At 47.9% G+C, this 16,424-nt stretch overlaps 1 protein-coding gene across 3 annotated transcripts in view; it reads right to left on the reverse strand.

Moving 5' to 3' along the window:
- The window catches only part of SCMH1 (Scm polycomb group protein homolog 1), a 56,318-nt gene extending 40,027 nt beyond the window's left edge, over nucleotides 1–16,291 (reverse strand). The window contains exons 1-2 of one of the 3 annotated variants that reach the window (XM_077337123.1): nucleotides 15,969–16,288; nucleotides 1,831–1,901 (exon numbers count right to left, since the gene is read on the reverse strand). The gene's annotated coding sequence lies outside the window, so the exon portion shown is untranslated. Of the gene's footprint in view, nucleotides 1–1,830; nucleotides 1,956–15,968 lie in introns of all 3 variants that reach the window. The other 2 variants (XM_077337125.1, XM_077337126.1) reach the window with 2 other exon arrangements.
- Nucleotides 16,292–16,424: the final 133 nt, after the last annotated feature.

The raw sequence follows: 16,424 nt of genomic DNA on the forward strand, positions 1-16,424 counted from the left end.
TTGCCTTGTGGTGGGCTGAAAGACGACGTCCACTAGGGGAAAGTGCCAAGAGGTAGGCCGGTTGTCAGCTTCATGCCTCATTAAGAGGGAAGGAGGCATCTGCCGGCATCGCGCTGGCTTTCACCATGTTGAGCGCATAAGCAGATGGTGCCAAAGTGGCAGCGTAGGGTTCCTTGAGCTTCTTTCGGCTTCGGCCTCGCTAGTTCACAGAACTGCGAGCAAGGCTCCTCTTCAAAATAATTATGCACCCGAAAATTAATTTGCTCACAGCCAGCGGAGGGAGACAGCAAACGATGGGGGCCAAGACGTGACCTCTTGCTGAACAATGTGGTCTAGGTAACTGCATCTTCTTCGTAATCGTTCCTATGCCAATATCTGCGCACAAGGAGCTTTAGGGTGGAACACAGGCCGCATCTACGTGGGGGCACAAAAACCTCATGGCACCACCCCATTCCTGTAGATCTCACTGCAGCTGCCCCACTTCTTGCTTCCTACCCCTTTCTGCTGGGCAAAAGCACATTCTCAATGGCAGTTTTGATGGATTGCCGTCCCTGAAACCCTCCCTTTCCCCACCAAACCATGCTGTGATGCTGCGGTGCAGCTCAGCACAAAAAGGATTGGAAAAGCCCTTGAACGTTTTCCATATCGCTTTTAAAAAGGGATTCAGTCAGGCTTTCTCAACCAGGGTTTCCATGAAACTCTGGATTTCTTTGACAGCCCTGGAGGAGCTTCCCAAATGGGTGGGAGTTAATTAATTTTTAATGTATTTTTAAAAACGTGTCAAACATTTATTGGATGATATGACCATATATGGTCATGTTGACCCCCCCCCCAATGGCCAGTGATAGGCCTGGAGGGGGTGAGGAGGGGAGGGGCCCCGGATGAGTGTGTACACAGCTCTGCTTCCCAACCACATTCTGCATGATCGCGCCACTTTTGGGGTTTCTTGATGTCTTAAGGATGTTTCAGAGGTTTCTTAATGGTAAAAAAGTTGAGAAAGGCTGGACTAGGTAGTGGGTGTCCTAACCTGGATAGCCCAGGCCAGGGCAATTGTGTAAGATCTGGGAAGCTAAATGGGTCAGTCCTGGTCAGTATTTGGATGGAAGGCCACCAAAGGCTTTTGGGATTAATGTGCAGATGCAGGCAGTGGCAAACTACCTCTGAACATCTCTTGCCTTGAAAACCTAAAGGGGTCATCCTAAGTTGGCTGCAACTTGATGGCACTTTCCACCATTACCCAGTGGTGATGACAGAGATGATCCTACACACACACACACACACACACACCCTCCTCTCCTTATTTGAGGCCATGTGGAGGCAGGACCCCCAAAGTGGGTGCACGTATACCCCCCTGCAGCATGGAATTCTGTTCTGGCTATAATGGCCCCAGGTGCGTTTGAGACAGAGAAATGCTGAACAACACTTAAATATGGACCCACTGATAAAAAAGGGGAAAGCAAATGAACTCAATTAAAAATGTTCCAATTTCTGCAGACTGGAAGTGGCTTTCTAAGCAAGGGGACCAAGATCTAAACGCAGGCCACAATCTCAAAAAAAGAAAAGAAAAAGTATCAAGTTCCACCGCGTATGTATTGAGTGTATAAAGAATTGCCTTATAACAGCCATGGGGCTGATCTATCCAGCACAGTGTTTGACCGGTAGCAGCAGGATCCTGGGCGAAGAAAGGCCCTTCCTTAAATTGAACCCTTTTGCATGAAAGGCAGGCATTCTGACACTTAACCACGGCTCCTCACAAAAATCCTGATTTACCAACACAATTAAAGGAAAAGTTTTTCAAGATCTTTCCTTCAACTGAATAGTCATGCTTACCTTTCTGAGGGCTTGGCTTCCGCATTATATTGCTGATCACAGGTCCTCACCCTGGAACCGGCTTAGGTTAACTGGGGGGACGGGACCAAAAGAAAAAGAAAGGGAGGGGGATAAATACAAAGATCCTGAGAGGAGGCAAAAGAAGAATGTTACAGAAATACCACACAGGAAGTGCCCTCTGATTCGACACTCAGTATCAAATATCAGCTATAAAATGCAAACAAAACATAATTTGTGCCTCAAATGCAGGTGTTTTCTGGGGGAAAAAATTAAACAGTTTTTTTTAATCAAACCACACAACTCTAATGTGCCTCCTTGTTTCTGAGAATTCACAAGGCAATGCCGCTTCCAAGTTTTTTTTTCCCCTTTTTGATTTAGGACTGACAGAAAGGGGACCTAAATTGTCTTGATTTTTAATGAGCTGTCAGAGTCTGTGATTAAAACATAAACGGCCTGTCCTGTAAAACCGCTAAGGAGTTAGCCTGCTAACAAACACACAGCATATCCCTTAGAAGGGGTACAGCCTTCTACGTCAGTGACCTCATGTGGATGGCCCAGGCAAGCCAAGTTCACAAAGATCTCAGAAACAAAGCATGTCTAGTCCAGGGCCTATTCTGCGAACATTGAGGTGGGTGAAGCTGAAAGAGCCCTGATATTCCTGCTTGGTCAGAACAGCTTTATCAGTGCTGTGGCGAGCCTAAGGTTACCCAGCTGGCTGCATGTGGGGGAGCGGGGAATCAAACCCGGCTTGCCAGATTAGAAGTCTGCACTCCTAACCACTACACCAAGCTGGCTCTCCAAGGAAGCCCAGTGTCACTCTGCAGAGGTAAGCAGTGGCAAACCACCTTGAAACCCCCATGAGGGGCTGCTGTAAGTGGGCTGCTATTAGGCAGCGTGTCCCCACGACCACCAAGCGTATTGACGCCCATGAGTGTAAAACATCTAGGATGCAAAACATCTAGGACTGCACTGACAGTCTACTGGTTTCAACAATTTCACTGCTTTTAATTGCCAAAACGGGACTCTGTTTCTCTAACACCACAGCGAATTCATCAGATTTACAGCTGAGGTTGGCGAGAGGACAGATCAGAAGAACAGCACATGCCAGGCTGTGATACGTGGGAGCCCGACTGTTTCTTTTCCCAGCCTGGCTACTGACCGACAGCCAACGCGACCTGAGAGGTATGTGGGAGGAGAAAAATAAACTGACCCAAATTAGAAACCAGGTTGCAAAATATTTCAGTGTCCCTTCCCACCTCTCTCTGGCATGGTCACGATGAATATTTGTAACCTGATCCCATTTATCTTTTGAGGAAATAAGTCGCTCCAAATTCAAGGAGACTGATGCTCAAACAAATGCACATTAACACCTCAGCCTTAAGGCCCTGCTAGATGAGACCAGGAAGCCACCTCCATCTATCCTGCCTGCCCCAATCACATGTTAAATAGTAGAGGCAGAGATGACCCATCAGCCGAAGATATGTAGGCAGAAGAAAGTGGTTTTCAATCTTGCAATGGCAAAAACTTTATTCAAACAATATAAGCAAATATAAGCAGAACGAGTTCCTAGGTACAACAGCCTCATTTTCGTTTTAACTTCATCAGTGAACTTTTTCAGTATATTTCTTAAAAGTTGATTTCTACAAGGATACTAACAAAATTATTTCACAGCAATGGGTCTACTAATACCAATGGTTCAACAAGGTAACCTTCCTCTAGGGAATCTTATGGGTCACTCATAAGATTATGGGCCACTATCCATGTGCCTGCCCCAGTCACGTGTTAAATAGTAGAAGCAGAGACGACCCGTCAGCCGAAGATATGTCTTATGGGTCACTCATAAGTCTTAAGGGTTACTCATAAGATTCCCTAGAGCAGGGGTAGTCAACCTGTGATCCTCCAGATGTCCATGGACTACAATTCCCACGAGCCCCTGCCAGCAAATGCTGGCAGGGGCTCATGGGAGTTGTAGTCCATGGACATCTGGAGGACCACGGGTTGATTAACCCTGCCCTAGAGGAAGGTTACCTTGTTGGTATCCTTGTAGAAATCAACTTTTTAAAATACTACATTATATTGAAAAAGTTCACTGATGAAGTTAAAATGAAAACGAGGCTCTTGTACCTAGGAACTCGTTCTGCTTATATTGTTTGAATAAAGTTTTTGACATTGCCAGCTTGAAAACTACTTCCTTCTGTCTACCAGTCCCATGTTAAGCAGGGAGGGTGGCCCGTTTCTTTCTTTTTTAAATACATAAACACAGAGCATCAATCTCCTTCGTGACTACTGGCTCCCTCCCAAAACTGCAAAACAAAGCAGGGGTGGGGATGTCTGGAATGGCACAAGGGGGCCAAGAACTCCAAGCATACAGCTGAGAAAGGTACTGAGCTAACTCATGCGCCTGAAAGCAGAGGACACACATTCCACTCCTGTTAAGAATCTCTTGGCTCAATAGTCCAGAAGCTGAAGTCATGTGAAAGGCAAGCTAAAGGTACTCGCTGGTGAATAAAAGAGAGGAGGAGCAAGATTTATTTTCCAAGACAGGAGGGAAAACTGGGAGTAACTGCAAGGGAAGAAGAAAGGAAGACGCTCTTGGTTTATCTCTTCCTGCCAGGCCATTCGAAGGGCAAGGACTTAACATCAAAGACTGCTAGTGAGAGACCAAGGACAGCGCTCCTACATTAATGAGCCAGTACCAGGACGGCTTGCTTCCTGCACCAACGATCAGCACAAGCGCAGGCAAAAATCACCTCCATAAATACCAGGCCTCAAAAATACATTCATAGGAAGCGCTGCTCTATGTCTGATCTTAACTTGCTCCACAGGAGAAGAGCGAGCTGTTCCAGCAACTCATGAATTGGAACAGCTCCCAAGATACTGTTATCGTAAAGGAGTCGGAGCCTCATGCAGTTCCTGGCACGGCGTCAGTTATTTCCGTAGCGGAGCAGCGTGGCGCAGGGTTTTGAATGGGAGAAGACCGTTAACAGCCACACAGAGTTGCAAAGTCACAGCGGTGGGATTAAGAAATCGGGGGAAAAACAGATCATGGAAGTGGGAGGGGGGGAACTCTGGATTACTCATTTGGACACAGGGACAAAAGCAGATTTACAAGAGGAACCAGCATTTTGGAGGAATTCACAGTATCTAACCACTGGCAGACACCAGCCTCAAAGACAGTGTATGAGCTGAATTTAAGTTATCCTGGGCTGAATCTGCACCGAGTTTTTATTCCAATCCCAGGTCGATTCAATCCCTGCTGTCTACACTGAATGCAACTTCCATTCTGATTTTGGCTGATTTAAATTTTCCCTCTGCAACAAGCAGGATTGATCCAGAGTGACCCTACCTTTCCCCCGCAATATCCTGGAGTGGATATAATCCTCGCTATCTGAAAAATCAGCATGAGAAAGCGTGTAGCTCTCTGCTTTTCCCAAACTAACTTGCTGGTGAGCCTCCTACACTGTAGAAAAGCCCAGATTGACCAGGGCGCCAGTTCAAAGGCTTCCTCGTTCCCAGGCTGCAAGGCTTCCCTTAAAGGGGAAGCTCTAACTTCTCTCAGCAGAGATTTGTCTCTGGGATTTATTCCCCCTCCTCTGCTGTCTCCAATCCTCCCCATCCTCCTAATCACATGCAGAACACTTTTCTGTTTCAATGGGGTGGGGGGGGGGTGATAGAAGAAGATCCAAATTCAAATCAATCTGAATTCAACAGGACCCACAATGGAATAAACAATAACTGCAGAATCAGCCTTGTTCTATTTCAATGATGACCACTTTCATTGGTCCTGTTGGGAAAAAATGGGAGAATTGTAGCCCAATCCTAACAGTCTTTCCTGGAAAGCAAATCCAGTTATATAAACGACTCAGGCTTAAAGGTAAGGAGTTCAAAAGACAATCTACTGCCTTTCCTCTACGTGTATAAACAATAGGTTTTAAGATTGTATCTCAATCTGGAATGAAGAAAAACATCTTTACCGTGTTCCCCTATTCAACAGCTTGTGGAAACTGTGCCTGTTCACTCAGATTACTTATTTTATTGATGTTATTATATTTATGTACTAACCTCCCTCATGGAGTACAATATCGCATTTTGATCCGAATATATAGCATTTTTAACAGTGAGAACAAATAGAACAAACAACAGTAACTTATAATGCGATACAGTACAGGACATCTTGGTATAGCCGATCCAGTTTAACATTCAACAATGAGAATTTCATTCAGTTTTACTGCACTGTGGGTTTTGCTCTTCTTTTGTGGGTGAAGGGGATGGTGGGAGGGACCTCTGGCTCTGGTTGGTGGCAGATTCATTTGCCTCGACAAAGCCTGGTGGAGGAGCTCCTTTTTCCAGGCCCTGTGGAATTGTTTTAGCTCCGGCAGGGCTCTGATGTCATCTGGGAGCTCATTCCACCTGGTGGGGGCCAGGACAGAGAAATCCCTGGCTCTGGCCAAGGTCAAAAGAGCTTCCCTGGGGTCAGGGATCACCAGCTTGTTGATGCTGGCGGAGTGTAGTGCTCTCTGGGGGCCACAGATAGAGAGATGGTTTCTCAGGTACGCAGGGCCCAGACCATGAAAGGTCTTGAAGGTGATTACCAAAACTTTAAGCCTGATCCGTTAGTCAACTGGCACCCAGTGCAGCTGTTGGAGCATGGGCCGGAGATGGGCCCTCCAAGGTGTTCCTGTAAGAACTCTGGCTGTTGCATTCTGCACCATCCGTGGTTTGAGCCCCACATACCTGCTCCCCTCGCCTTATGCCCCACACAGTGCTTAGCGCTCAGTGGGCTTGACTTGCAGCACACATGCCCAGCCACCCCCCCCCAACTGACTACAACCAAATTAGAAGATAAAGTTCCGCACTCTGTATAACCACTGATTTCTGTGCATGCTTAAGATCAAGGGGGCTTGGAAGTGCTCTCAATTAGGGAAACCATCTCACAGGTGCATTCTCATCCACTCTAGGAGAGGGGATTTAGCGGGTGATTAAACAAAAGTGGTTCTGTCATTTTCAAAGGTGAAAAATACTCCTTCCCCTGTTTTCAAGTAAGGTGTTTCACATGGCAGCAGGAAAGCTTGTGACAGGAGGGATGTGCTATGAAGGACAGCTGAGGTTAGCAAGAAAATCATGTTTTATATGTGTGTGTATATGTGCGCACAAACAGTCTGCAAGCAGACAGTGGGTTAAACATTTACACTGTCCTCACATACGGGTACATACTGACAGCATAGGATGATGTGTAGGTATAAGCCCATAGTTTGCAAAAGGGGGCAGACTGTGACCCTAAGTTAGAGGAGGAATTGGTGATGGAGAATACACAGCCTGATGTGTATCTTCCAAGTCCAAAGAGCTCCTTCAAACTTCTGTAAACTTTTTAAGTAGGAGAAGGATCTGAGGGCCCATTCTGCACACACTGGATAATGCACTTTCACTGTGCTTTTGTGGCTGGACCTTCCTGTGTGGAACAGGAAAATCTTTTTCTGAAGTGCATTGAAAGTGCATTGTCCAACAAGCACAGAATGGGCCCTGGACTGATCTCTCCACTATATTAACATATGGCCTCGCAAATAGCCCCTTGCCCAGGTGGTACATAACAGCCATGAGTAAAGGATTGATAACGGCATGAGTTATAGATTCAAGTGCTTAGTCTGACGAAGAGTGCTTGCACTTGAAAGCTCACGCCTTGAATAAATCTTTGTTAGTCTTAAAGGTGCTACTGGACTCTGATTTTACTGGGCATGAGTTATCTCTTTCTTTTTTGCTTGTGACACTCCATGGACCACAAAGAGTCAAGACAGGAACAACTGATCTTGTGTTCATTTCATGTGAGGAAGTGAACCATAATTCATAAACACTCATCATAGAATCATAGAGTTGGAAGGGGCCATACAGGCCATCTAGTCCAACCCCCTGCTCAACGCAGGATCAGCCCAAAGCGTCCTAAAGCATGCTGGAATAAATGCTGGTTTATCTTTAAGATGCCACGGAACCGGAGTTTTGGCACGCTAGAAACAGGCAGGCTAGCACAAAGTCCTGTGGGATGGACTCTTGCAAGCTGCTGCAGTTGTATCATCAAAGTAAAAACCCAGTGGCACCTTAGAAACTAACGGCATTCGAAAGTCTTTAGGGCACCACTTGACTAACACAGCTGCCCCTCTGCATTTGTCATTGTTATCACACACAGGGTTGATGTGGATCCATGAGGTCATCTCAAGTTCAGCTCTGGTTCAATGCTGCGAAACACGCATGTGAACACGGTTCTGAAAGCATGCACCGCTGGAACAAAGGAAGCTGTTTTTAAATCTTATAATGAATAACTGGAATCCGCTTCCACATAGCCGACACTAAAAGCCACTCCCCCTCTCCCCCTGGATAATAAACCACAGATAAATAACACTGTTGAGGAAATCTCTATGGCTATTCCACACCTTTATGGAGCGGACTGTCCTACAGTTGAATTCTCTACTAGGTAGGATGCTTTTTCTACTGCTGTGCCTCAATTGACCCCTCTATTTGTTACTTCCTGTACTGTGCTAAGTAGGCCAGAGAATCTAGGGGCTTTTTGCACGGCTTCAAAATCGCACAATGGTTGCCAATTGGAAACGCTATTGATTTGCCATAACGCACGACGTCGTAGACAATCTGCAACACTCCTGAAACCGATCAGCAAAAAGCGCTTCGTTGTAGCGCTTTCAGGGGAATCCCAAAAAGTGGATTCACCCTCCGGAAAGCGCTACACTCTTGCAAACAATCTGCAACACTAGCGATAAAGACCTGTGCGTTAACATTGTTGCGGTTTCTTCAAAGTCCCTCCTCCTGAGCCTGTCCTCCAAACTTCCGGCGAAGCGATCGCCATTTTTTTTTCTCCGAGCAAGCGGGGATAAACGCACCAGCGAGCCTCTTTCTGTTTAGAGGCTTCCCTGGCTTCAGTCCTTCACCTTTAGTCACTAAGCACAAACCACATAAAAGCCCGCTTGCTGAAATAAAGTCCCTTTATTTTTTACACATTAATTCAGCCGAAAATCGGGCCCGTGAGGGGGGGGGATTTTTTTTTATCACTCGAGGCAGCGTGGCAACGATCATACGATCAAACGACAGCTCACATTAGGCAGCTGGATGGGTCTCTCCGTTGCAACGAATCTACCCAGATTCGTTGCTATGGGTCTGTGTTTTTTTTTTTAAAAACCTTTCTTAAAGGGAAAGGGGCTGTTTGGGAGCATGCTAACGGCTGCCCATTGGCTGCTTGACGGCCAGGGGCGGGACGAGCTTGGCAATAGCGCTTCCTTTTCTGCCGAGACCGGAAGCTGTGGGAAACGCTACAAAACGCAACTGGATTCCACTACAAAGGCAGGTATGCATAACGACGAATTCCACTATTTTAAATGGCGATTTTTCATTCAGTGACCAATTTGCAACAAAGATCCCGGTGCGTAAAGCCCCCCATTGTTCCTCCTCAAAGAGGTTCCACTGTAGGTATTTATGCTCCTAAATATACATCTGGAAGGACTGGTTAGCAGTGGGGTGTGGAAGAGAAATGAGTTTGGGGGGGAGGGGAAGGATTTCAATACCCTGTCTTGTGTGCTTCTTCCTTCCTCCAAAAACATAGCTGCCCAAAACTGCGCATAATGTAAAACACAAACAAATGCCTGCAACCAAGCCACAGTTATGTGTAGTTTGCTCCTAAACTTTTTAAGATAGACAACATTTCTTCCCTATCTCCCGGGAAACATATGACCCAATCTTATTTACATAGGTTGATGGCTACTTTCTCTCTTTCTGGCTATGTGATGCATCTGTGGTGTACCGAAACCAACGCTGCATTGTCTATAAGGTAACGGTAAAAGGTAAAGGTATCCCCTGCGCAAGCACCGGGTCATGTCTGACTCAGTGGTTCTCAACCTGGGGGTGGTAGACCCTTTCACAGGGGTTGCAGCAGGGCAAGCAGCTTGGCTGGGAGAGCGCCATCCACACAACAGCCTTGCAAGGTAGATCGAGATAGAGCATTCATCTGTCTGGAGCAGTGGAAAAGTGCGAGATTGGCATAGTGGGACAAGAGGCAGAACTGAACTGAGAAACCCTGGGGGAAAAAACCAATTGATATACAATCATGAACAATGGATCTTCACGCCATTGGTCAGTTTAGGTTTAATTTCTGTGAAAGAACCCTTGCATAACTTTATGGTTGGGGGTCACCACAACATGCGGAGTCTATTAAAGGGTCGCGGCATTAGGAAGGTTGAGGACCACGGTGTTAGCTGATAAAAATCAACAGCTGACATGAAAGCTTGTCAAATTTGGATGGCTAGCCTATCGAATCAGAAAAGAGCTCAGGGAAAACAGGATTGCGACAAATTAATCTTAAACATTTGGCGATATATTTTATGTAAATTTATCAAATCTGTACACCGCCCGTGGCGCCGCGGGCGCCACGGACTAAATAAAACAGTAAGGGGTTCTGGGGCGGGATGTGTCCGGGATGAGGAAGGGTCCGGATTGGACCCTTCCTCATGACAGACAATCAGAGGGATCAATTGGCAGGCGCGAAACGCCTGCCGATTGGTCCCTCTGATTCCCAGCCCCAGTAACTGCGAGCCGCGCGCAACACGGCTCGCAGTTGCTCCCGGCCTGACGCGGTGAGAGGCGTGAAGCGCCTCTCGCCACGTCAGGCCGGCCCCTGAGGGAGCCCCCGGCAAGACTCCAGCCGCCGAGAACCTCCAGCCGCCGAGACTCCAGCAAGACTCCAGCCGAGGCAAGACTCCAGCCACCGAGACTCCAGCAAGACTCCAGCCGCCGAGAGGGAATCAGGGCCAGGCCGTGCCTGCGCAGCCCGATCCGTGGGTGCGGCCCACGGGCGCGGCCCGAAGCGTGGGCGTGGCGGGCGCGGCCTGATGCCCTGCCGGTCCCCAGCCTAATAAAGGTTGGGGACCACTGCCCCAGAACCTGCAGAAAGAAAAAAAAACCCAGTGCGCTTCCAGCCGGCGCGCCTCCGAGAAGCAGCAGAAAGAACCCACCCACCCCAGCCGCAGAAGATCAAAAAAGCGCAGAGGAGCCGCCGCAGCCCAGCGCACCACGCCTGGGACTCCCCGCCAAAAACCACGAGACGCCGAGGAGCCGCCACCCGCCTCCTCTTTCAGGTAGCCTGTCCCTTGCTCTGTCCCTCGCCTGCCCCTCGCTCTGGTCCCCGCCTGCTAGCGCCCATTGTCTTCTTGATACGATGGGCTTTTTTACTAGTTACTAATATTTTTCTTAATGTTGCAACCCAGATTTTATTCTATGATTGAGCTTTAAGTAATGCGTTTTTGTTTTTTTAATTTAGTCGACGACCGTAATAAACTCCAACTGGACTGGCACCCGTAGTCCCGGCTGAAATTACTTTTTAACATATTCTTGCTATTTATGCCCACTTCCGTTTCTTTTTGTTACGCCTTCTGTCCGATATCAAGTTTTAGATTGTAATCTACTCGGGGCAGGGACTTATCGTCTCGTCTTGTGCAAAGCTCCAAGCTCACAGTTGCTGCTCCAACACTGACTAGAATCATGCTAGCAAATGAAAGCCAGCAGTATCCACCTGCTTCATTCAGATGGCTGGTCCTTTCCAAACTCCCCCAACGAACACCTGAAGTCAAAATCTGTCTGTGGAGAGGTCACTGTTGTTAACACCTGACAATCAAGACAAGATACGGGAGTTTATTGCTTAATAAATAATCAAGAAGCACCAAAGAGGTGTTAAAATCCACAATATACATCAAGTACAAAAGCAATGGTTTAAACTAACTTCCACAGTGTGAATTCCAGTTATCAACCTTCTTGCTGGCTGGGTTTAACATTGTTCAATTTGCCCTAAACCCTTACATTCGGAAAGCATACCCTGCTTGCTTCAACCTGATTTAGAAACGAAACTTCGACTTGTTTTCCCAAAAGGAAGCAGTGCATTTTATCCACAGGATTGACACAGAACTCTGAGAAAGGGGACAGCAGGGGAGTGTTCTTAAAGTTAAAAAGAATGAACCCCCTTAAAAGAAAATCTGTGAGAGAATTGTGTGAATAAAATGCATGGTTTCCTTTTGGGGAAACAAGTTAAATAAATAAAATTAAACTTATTAAGTACTAGAACCAAGCTTTGAGTGCAGCAGCACCTTTAAGACCAACACAGTTTAACTCTGAGTATAAACTTCTGTGTGCATGCACACAATATAGAATCAAAGAATCATAGAATAATAGAGTTGGAAGGGGTCTCCTGGGTCATCTAGTCCAACCCCCTGCACTATGCAGGACACTCACAACCCTATTGCTCATAGACTGTAACCTGCTACCCCCTTGAACCTTCACAGAATCAGTCAGATGGCTATCCAGCCTCTGTTTAAAAATATCCGAAGATGGAGAACCCACCACCTCCCGAGGAAGCCTGTTCCACTGAGAAACCGCTCTAACTGTCAGGAACTTCTTCCGGATGTTGAGACGGAATGTCTTTTGAATTAATTTCATCCCATTGGTTCTGGTCCGTCCTTCTGGGGCAAGAGAGAACAACTCTGCTCCATACTCTATATGGCACCCTTTTAAATACTCAAAGATGGTTATCAGATCCCCTCTCAGTCGTCTCCTCTCCAGGCTAAACAGACCAAGCTCCCCCAACCTTTCTTCATACGTCTTGGTCTCCAAATCCCTCACCATCTTTGTTGCCCTCCTCTGGACATGCTCCAGACTTGGAATTAAAGTGTGTTGGTCTTAAAGGTGCCACTGCGCTCACAACCTTTGTTGTATTGCTTCAGACCAACATGGCTACCAACATGATTCCCCACCTGAATTTATGAAGTACTGGTCCAAGAAATCAACCTCTTAAAATTTAACTGAACATACTCCAGCTCTTGTTGGCCCTAATGCTTGCCCATTAGGTTTTCAAAACCATGAGAAAACAGGTATACACAAACTGAAAGCCAACACTATATTGTATATGCAAACGCAAGAGACCAGGCAGCAGTCTAGCATCTATTAGTAAACTGACTGGCTCCAATGTGGATGACAAAAGCAGCACAGGGAGGCCACCTACTGACAAGGAAAGGAATCTAAGCCCGATGCTCCAGAAGGGACAGAATGTTGAAAATAAGGATGCGGGAAGAAGTTACCCTGCAGAAAACATGGAGAGCTAAGAAAATCTTGCAAGGGGATATTTCCCAAATTGTCCCCCTCTCCTCTGGCATGATTCCTTGTAACTTTAATATTCAGTATGAACTGGATACAATAAAAGGTATGCTGTTTTCTAAAATCCTGCAAACTGATCCTAGGATTAAGCCTCTTAAGTTCAGGGGAAGCATGCATCTGTGCAGCAGGTTTGTGATCAAGGGGTACCAGACGCTGAGGAGCAACTGGTGGTGTCACCAGAACTGCAGTCAAGAAACAAACCCGGCAGTTTGCACTTTTTTTTAACCAATAATAAAGACGCCACTTTTGGAAAGGGAAAAAAAATATGCAAGCCAACTTACATCCACCTGCCACTGTCCAGTCTGTCATTTCAAAAATGTAAGCCAACCGGACAGATGATAATGCAACATAATAAATAAGAAAGATTAATCATAACATAAAACACTATGAACTGTAAAATGGGATGAGGGGAGGAAACTAGCCTGAAATGTACATCTTTGGCAGTTGTTTGTCTTACTATTTTGTAAAATCAGACTTCTTAGGAAGAAGGCCTTTCCCCCCAGCACTCAGTGTTTGAGGGAAGGAGATGTACAGAAGGAAAGCCTAAAGCTTTGCAGTTTTGGGGGGAGGGGAACAATGGAAAAAATGGGGAGAGACACAGAGCAGAAGTTTACAAAATTATGCAGGATATGAAGAAAGAGGGCAGAAGCTATTTTTCTTCTGTTTTCTTATTACGCTAGAGTTCAGGGTCGCCGAATGAAACTGACAGGCAACAGATTCAGCAAATCGGCTGAATCTAAAAAGCTATGTACGTGGGATTGTTTTTCTGTGTACGCTGACTGGAGCTCCATGGTGAGTGATAGCTGGGATATAAACATAACACATAATTAATATAGATTCAAGCTGGTAGCCGTGTTGGTCTGAAGCAGCCGAACAAAGTCTGAGTCCAGTGGCACCTTTGAGATCAGCCAAGTTTTATTTAAAATCTGAGCTTTTGTGTGTCTGCACATGAAAGCTTATACCTTGAATAAAACTTAAACGTGCCACTGGACTCAAACATAATAAAAATATCAAAGAAATGCACTAACTGACAGAACTCATGGCCACCACACGGTGGATTTGGTTAGACCCGAAAGGTCCCCAAACCTTTCTGAAATAAGACCACTTTTAATACCCCTGTATTTGTACAGGAACTATTTCCAAAATGACTTCATACAACTTCCCTCCTCCCTAATACTGAACAAGTGCATAATGTATTCATCCTGTTTAGTATTTAAAAATATTTTATATATTTGTAGCTAGGAGCCAGAACAGAACATCCATGCTCAAAGGCAGCATACATCTGAACATTAGCTACTGAAGGCAAACAGCAGGGGAGTCACTGGAAGTCTTTACATCCTACTGTTGGCGACTGGGGAGTAACAGCAGAGAGAAATGTAGAGGGCGTCACCCCAAGGGTCAGACATGACCCGGTGCTTGCACAGGGGATACCTTTACCTTTTTATGTCTGCCCTGCTGGTAGATTCCAGGAGGCATCCACATTCGAAACAGGATGCTGGATTCGTAGTACAATCCTACACACACCATGAAAATTCCAGATGTGGGCATCCATGTCAATCAGAATTAAAACATGACTCTGGTGTCATCTTAAAGACTAGAAGAAATTATTCCTGCATAAACTTTGAATATCAGAGCTTGAAGTGTAAGAATAAACGTGACCAACTTATTTACTTCATTTCTACCCCAGCTTTCTTCCCAATAGGGACCCAAAGTGGCTTACATTATTCACTGCTCCTCCATGTCATCCTTACAATAACCCTGTGAGGAAGGCAAGGCTGAGAAAATGGGACTGACCCAAAGTGTACCAGCAGACATCCATGGAGAAGGGGGGGATTTGACCCTGGGCCTCCCAGATGCTACACCAAACACTAACCACGACATCACACTGTCTAGTAAGGTAGCCCCTGCCCATAGACTTTTAATTTTGCCTTAAACTCACAAGGCCACTCTCCTGGAGTTCAAAGTGCTTTTTGCAGCTGGATTTTCCTGTGGGGAACAGGAAACTCTACTTCTTCAAAGCACTCTGAAGCGCGTTATGTAACACGTGCTCCCGTCCAGCAGCAAAATAAAACAAAACATACCCCAAGCCCAGGAGTCAAGATGAAACTGAGCCCCGACTGGCAAAGGCTCACAGGGCAATAAATCTCCCTGGGCTTGAAGTCGCCTGTGGGCTTCGGTTTCTACCCTCCTGCTTAGTAAGCTTGGATCCACCCTGCACAGGACTGCACGGCACTATAGGATCCTGCAAGAAGATGCTCCAGAGGCAGGGCCGGTTGACCCATGTAGCACGTGCTGTGGGCCCCGCACTTCCAGGGGCCCTGCACAACGCCTCCCCCCCCCCATAAGTCAGGGCCATAGCCTCTCTTCCCCCTCCCCTTCCCCTCTTTAAGGACACTCAGAGTAGCACCCCTGTCCACCGTGGGGGACCCCTCTGCCCCTAGTCTGGCTGCTTGCACCCAAACTGTCCTGTCCTGGGTCCTGCAAATCCTTAACCTGGCTCGGGTGCTACGGGCCCCGCCGACCCTACGGGCCTGAGGGCAAGGAGGGGGAAAGTGGGGGGGAACGAAGGAGGCGAAGAGCAGAGGCCAACGGGAGGCGCATCCGTAACAACAACAACAACAACAACAACAACAACAGCGCCGTCGGCAGAGGAAGGTGGGCAAGGCCAAGGGGCGCCCGCTGCCACAATGACACGCGCAGGCCCCACGCGCCGGGCCCGCAGCACCAGCAGCAGCAGGAGGAGAAGGAGAAGGCGAAGGCGGCGCGGGCCGGGTCTCTGTCACTCCGCCACGGCGGCTCCCCAAAGGCGGGACGGACCCAGGCCGGCGGCCGGCTCTCTCGCCCCTCCTGCCGGCGTTGGCCTACCCGGCTTGGGGCCCGCGAGGGAGCCGCCGCCGCCGCTTCCCGCGCCCGCCCGCCTGCCTGCCTGCCTCTTCCCGGCTCACCTGCGGCCGCCGAGGCGCCCCCGCTCACTCCGTTATTGCCGCCGCCATGTTCCGAAGCGCAGTGAGGAGGAACGGAGAGCGAGAGAGAGAGAGACAAGGAGCCCGCCTGCTCGCCTGCTTGGCCCAGCCTCGCCTCGCCTCTCGCCTCGCCTGGGCCGGCCCAGCGCCGCCCCCTGCCGCTTGAGGACGCGCCGGGGAGCCCGGCCTGTCAGCAAGAGCGGGAAGAGAAAGGGCCCAGGCGCTGGCGGGGCGAGAGCGCCGCCGCCGCCGCCGCCAAGGCTCCCTCCTCCCAGCCCGGCGGGGAACAGCCCGCCGCCTCGCCCCCGAAGAGCGCCTTCTCCGCCTGCGTTTTCTCTTCCTCGTGGCGCGGCTGAGCATTGTCCCCCAAGGACGGCTGAGGAAGGGAAAGATTCGTTAGAATTCGCCTTTGGCCAAGCGGTGTCAGGAACGGTGGCA

The sequence above is a fragment of the Paroedura picta genome, chromosome 5 (genome assembly GCF_049243985.1).
Source record: "Paroedura picta isolate Pp20150507F chromosome 5, Ppicta_v3.0, whole genome shotgun sequence".
NCBI lineage: Eukaryota > Metazoa > Chordata > Lepidosauria > Squamata > Gekkonidae > Paroedura > Paroedura picta.